Source organism: Lepeophtheirus salmonis, chromosome 5, assembly GCF_016086655.4.
Source record: "Lepeophtheirus salmonis chromosome 5, UVic_Lsal_1.4, whole genome shotgun sequence".
Classification (NCBI taxonomy): domain Eukaryota; kingdom Metazoa; phylum Arthropoda; class Copepoda; order Siphonostomatoida; family Caligidae; genus Lepeophtheirus; species Lepeophtheirus salmonis.
In genome coordinates this window covers 7,914,156-7,920,155 of record NC_052135.2, presented here as the reverse complement: position 1 = coordinate 7,920,155, position 6,000 = coordinate 7,914,156, and the positions used below count along the sequence as shown (strand labels likewise).

Here is a 6,000-nt window from a genome sequence, read left to right as displayed (position 1 = left end):
AAAGTAAGAGCGAGTTATTGAGCCATTTAAAACTATATTATTATTAGAACGGGTACTTACATCCTTACAAAATATTGGACCTCCAATAACATAACCCCAAAATTTCTGAGCTAAACTCCCCTCCCTTACTATTTGAAACGAAAATCCGTAGGACACCTCTGAAACAACCTTTTTATTGTTTTATAACACATGGCATGAAAAGTCCCGTGCTTAACAAAGAAAAAACTCTTTTTCCCTTTCAAAATTGGAGTTTTTAAATTATATTTTTTTATTTGTTTTATAGAGCGGAGTCTCAATAACACTTTTGAAGAAATTGTTTAGCTTAAACGGTATTTTTTTCATCAAGAAGTATAAAATATGAAATTGATTTTCATCTATTGTCTTGGAAATAACAAAAGTGGCGTAAGAAATTCCAGTTAAGACTTTAAGTTTGATTTAAAAAAACTCACAAAACACCATGTATGTCCATTTGGGCACTAATAATACTGTTACAAAAGGAAGTATTTATGTATCTCTGTTTGTAATTTTAGAATGATGAATTAAATATATTTTAATACCAGGTGTATTAAAAAGAAATCTATAGGAAATCCATTATTTTGAATTTATTTTCAACAATTGTGTATCTCTGACATAAAAATGACTGAAACTAATCGACGAAACCAAAATGAAATAATATAAAAAATCTTTAGTATTTAATAATTTTTTTAATTCAAATGAAAAACACACTTTAAGTGACCTCAAACATTTGCCATATGCTCAAATTCAAATAAAAAATGCCTTAGCGTTTCCCTTGATGCCTTACAAAAGAAGACAAATTATTTCTTCATTAGTTTTCCCATACAAACTACCCAGAGACAAAGTGTTGGTAACTATCCTATATTTTATCCAAAATTGTTAATGATCGAGTAGAGGGCTCTCCAGGGCTTTCACTGCAACTTGAACCGAAGCATCTATCCCAAACACAGTTTTTCTCCTTTCGATTTTTTTCAAAAAGTGCAGTCTTGTTCCCATCTCAAGTGGGCATAATCCTTCATAGATATAAAAAAAATTTAAATTATTTTAAAATAACTACGAGCAATGTCAGATGCATTTGGTAGTACATTATATATATATATATATATATTTATAATTCAATATTTGTAGATTAATTGTTTTTTTATTTAATTTATGCCTATTGATGCCTTGTCTAGAATTTGATGTACATTTTGAGATTCATGAAAAGGGTGAAGATTTTAAACTTGATTGAAAATATCAAATAAAAAAAAAGGAATAACTATTTTCTTATTATTCATGAAAATAAGAAAAGAAAAAGGAATATGAGCAAGAGAGGAAAGAGGAAAGGGTTTTCAAGGGCTAAGTAATTTAACAACGTTTTATCTACGCATTATGTATGCATTTAAAAAACATTCTAATTAGTACGGAAATATTGGTACTAATCAGCAAACATGCCTGATTGAACAATTTTTCTCAGGCTGTTTATAATCAATCCACCAAGCTATAGAATGTATTGATTTGCTAAACCTATGCCTAATACAAACAAAACTACATATGATTTTTAAAATGAAAATACTTTAACAACTAGAATGGACACTCGGTATAGGGTACACCTCCACCATGTTCATTTTTTTTTAAATTGGATTTTTGCTCTATAAAGTATTTTTATTAAACCTATTAACCACACCCATTTGAGCTCTGTACCTCAATATGTTCCAAAGTTATGATCCATTATGTATTTTTATACGTATGAAGTGTAACCATGAACACGCTTGCTCATGAATAAAAGAGAGTAATGCTGAGGAGTATAACTATAAGTCCTTGTCGGACTCGGAGTAGAATTGAGGATCCACATCGCAGTCATTCCTGCCTTTATTATTGCTAGATAAGGGATGGAGTTTGTGTTCATTTTCTTCATCTCATAGCTGCACGCAGCTAATTGAATGAAATATCATGACAGTTAAGCTGCACTCCTAAAAAAAACCAGTAGAACATTCAAATTGTCAGAGGTACTGCGCTAATTTTCGGTTTATTCTTTTCTAATACTGCGTTAATTTTTGGTTTCTTTATTTTCTAACATACCGGTGGATTGTATTATTTTCATTTATGCTTAGGATTCTAAGTCTCTGTTGGATTCAGAGTAGAATTGAGGATTAAAAATGGAGTAATTCCTTCTTATGTCCTTGCTTGATAAGTAAGTTTATTTCATTCCTCTCATAGCTACTTGCAAGCAAGGTTAATAGAAATACGAGATTATACCATAACGCGTGCATGAATAATGTTTGACTTCCGACACGGTTTTTAATATTTATGTTATAGTGTATGAGTGGTTGCATGTTGTGTCAACCACTGTCTTTCTTGACCACTAGTGGGTAGGATACATCTAATTGAAAATTGTAGCAATAGTGACGTCATATACTATGAGTGGTTCCGGTTTTTGTCAAAACCTGTATGTCTTACCCAGCATGACAACATTAACTGACATAGGAATGATTGCTTTTAAAAACTCATTCGGTAGCATTTTATCGGAATTTTTCACCACCAAAAAGTAACCTAATATATTCAACATTTCTCTTACCTCATTTGACGAAGGATTCATCCATTTATAACATATAAATTTTCTGAGGGATTTTTTTCATTCTTTACAATGCATCCAAGATGTATGTATACTTTACACGTCAATTCATTCTTCACAATTTCAAAAGATTCTGAACTCATATTAACTTTGTGAATAATACCTTTCTTTTCATCATTATAAACAATTTCAGGAGCTTCTCTAAGCCCACAAAAAAAGCACAACTTATAACATGAAGAACTAAAAGATCCGTTGACTTAAGAATTACCGGGTGGTACATTGTAATCTTAACACTTGCTAATTCAATCATCAATGAAGGTTGAGTGATTGAAGTTAAACCATATTTCGTTATACTAAAACATAAACAGTTAGCTACAAAACAATACAAACTTCAGCTCTCTAACTTACGTTAAAGTCAAGAAATTGACCATCGAACGTCATCAACGAATTTCCATTCGTGCACTCTAAGCAGTTGGGCGTCTCCACGACCATCGTATACTACGTCAGCAAGTCCAAAACGTTGGAGGGGAAGAAAGGCTCTATCAAAAAGTTCAAATTGGAACCAGAGGAGTTAAAGAAAACAGACTAGGACAATCCTTTCAAGTCCATGAGGGGCCGTGCAAGAGATCTCTGGGGTTTAACCCCAGACTGTCCAGAGAGCTATCATAAAGGCTGGTGGAAAGAGCCTTGGGAGGGTGAATAGGCCACTTTCGATATCAACATTAAAAGAAACCCATCTTCTCTGTAGCAAGACTCTTTTGAACTCTTTTTTGACACTTTTGACACCCCTACAGCCCTGATATAAATCCCTCTCTACTATACCTTTTTGTTGCATGTTAAGGGAAAGCCTGCAGTGTCCGTCATCCAAACACCGACGTCCTCAAAGGTACTGTCAGTCAGCACTGGTACGCCATAACGAAGGACTACATCCACAGCTGGTGTCGGGCCTTCCACCGTCGCCTGGAAGCCATCATTACAACTAAAGACGGCTACGGTAATAATTAAGAGAGCTCAGACACACATCTATTTATTGTATTAATTTTCTTGAAATTCTATTGTTAATTGATAAATAATATCTTGTTGAAGTTTAAAGTATTCAGATTTTAATTTACCCTCGGCATATCTCCGTCAAATATGGAGGCAAGCTCTTGTGGAGAGATCCATTTACATATGGGTCCGAGGCATCAACTGTCCTATGTACTCTTTATTTTCCTTTTCTTGATTTTTATATTAAGTCACAACAATTGTAGTGTAACGAACTTGTCGAGGGCCTTCATATATTTAACTATATTTGTGCTGTCCTTTGTCTACACTACTACATATGTACCACTAAGCAGCAATATGCTTGTTAATAAAATTGAAATATTGATTGAGTATCAATAAATGTATTTACATACCTCCTTATAGGGTGGTCCAGATAAATTTGGAAAATCTTAAAAGGCTTTTTTATATGTTTTATTATTTGTAAGCAATATTGAAGGACATTCAATTATTCATGATGAGATCCGCCTTCTTGATAATCTCGGCTACACGGCCCCAGAAACTTTGGCAAGCCCGACCGATCTTATGCGGATCCAGCTTTGTTATTGTACTGTTTCTGGTATTACACTTTTAATTTACATTCCCTGGATGGATGGAGTAGCCCGAGACACCTCCCAACAAGACAGAGCACCGGCTCAAAAGGCAAAAAAATGTAGGATGTCTGTACCACAAAATGTCCTCTCTTTAGGAAACCGGATTTTTGGCCTGTAAGCGTCCTTTACCTCTACCATGCAATTTTTATCTCCGTGGGAGGATCGAGCATGAGGCCTGTGCCAAGTATCAATCGTCTGCAGAGCCTCTGAAGAAGTCCATTACCCGTATAATGGTAAAGCTGTATCGGAACAAGGTCGCCCTGGCCTGACAAAGCTTCCAACAACGTGTGGCCTATGTTATCAAGGGAGGAGGATTTCTATATAAATAATTGAATTCTATTAAATGTATATTTCAAATTATAAAAAAATTATGGTTCTACCCCATCTAGTTCGTTCGTTATAAGTCTTTGTAGATTTTCCCAATTTATCTGTACCACCCTGTATATGGTAGTAGTACAAATGTATGTTGAAACATTTATGTAATTGATCTAAATAATTAACTGACATTTCTCAATACCTCCCAGCCTAGGAGGGAAATATACGTCAAACTATTGCATGAGGAGAGGGTGGAATATTGTACATATAGAGAAACAAATATATTAATTTATCTATAATTGTACCTAAGACAGAGATTCAAATCATATGAAAGGTAAAAATTAATATGGTCTCTGGTCACTTGTCGGTCCTTAAAGAAGGTAAATCGATCCATCGTGATGTCATTAAGGGTGTTCTTACTTTTTTTTTATTATTCAGTTATATGATATCATAAATTATATAATTAAGCAAAAATATAATATGTTTCTATAATTATATTGTATTATAATATAAATAGGAGTATTTTTGCAAGATATGTGCAACGCTCATATTACATATCTCACATACTGGGTGGTCCATTGAAATCTGATCCCCACTTACTAAATCAATCATTCATAAAGGTTGAGTGATTTAAAATAATTCATATTCGATATTGTTTTTTTTTTTGTGAACAATGAGTTACAAAAAACAAAAGAAAAAAACCAGAGCTCTCTAACTTGAATATGAATGCCATATACGAATTTCCATTCCATGCAATGTGACGTCTCCAGGACCACCTTATACGCTGTCATCAAGTCCAAAACGAAGAGATTGGAGACCAAGGAGGGCTCTGTCAAGAGAGGTACAACTGGACCCGGAGGAGTGAAAGAAAACAAAAACAAAAGAACAGCTCCGGCCAATCTTCTGAAGTCCATACTAGAGATCTATCAAAAAAGTGGGCTGAAAGAGCCTTGTAAGGGTGAAGAGGCAGGCCACTTTAGGAATTAGCAATGAAAGAAACCCATCATCACTTTCTTGCCAGACTCTTTTGAATGAGTTTTTTTAGTTCTTTTGAACTCTTTTTTTTTTTTTTTTTTTTTTTTTTTTTGAACTTTTAGCCCCCTTACAGCCCTGATGTCAAACCCCTTGACTACAATTTTAGGTTAGATGTTAAGGATACTGTCTTCAGTGTCCTTCATTCAAACACCGAGGCCCTCAAAGCCACTGTCATCCAGCACTGATTCGCCATGACAGATGACTACATCTGTAGAGGGTACCTGACTTTCTACCGCCGCCTGGAAGCCATCATTTCCACTTAAGGGGGCTACATTAATGATTAAGAGAGCTGAGTCAGACATTTATTTATAATATTAACTATGTTGAAATTCTACTTTGAATTAATAAATTATATCTTGTTAAAGTTTAAAATTTATGTTGTAAAAATATCAACTGTACGCCTCCGAGATGGCGTCTCCTTCACTACTGATGCATTTTATGACATCA

The 6,000-nt window shown here is 34.2% G+C and overlaps 1 long non-coding RNA gene across 2 annotated transcripts; it reads right to left on the bottom strand.

Moving 5' to 3' along the window:
• Window positions 1–589: 589 nt before the first annotated feature.
• On the bottom strand, window positions 590–4,465 carry LOC121118405 (uncharacterized). Of its 2 annotated transcripts, XR_011780408.1 has the most exons (4): window positions 3,682–4,465; window positions 2,978–3,621; window positions 2,573–2,922; window positions 590–1,028 (listed from the first exon to the last, which is right to left on the bottom strand). It is a non-coding gene; the product is annotated as an uncharacterized lncRNA (long non-coding RNA). The 2 variants fall into 2 exon arrangements; XR_005864432.2 differs by having other exon boundaries at window positions 2,978–4,465.
• Between the last annotated feature and the right edge of the window lie 1,535 nt (window positions 4,466–6,000).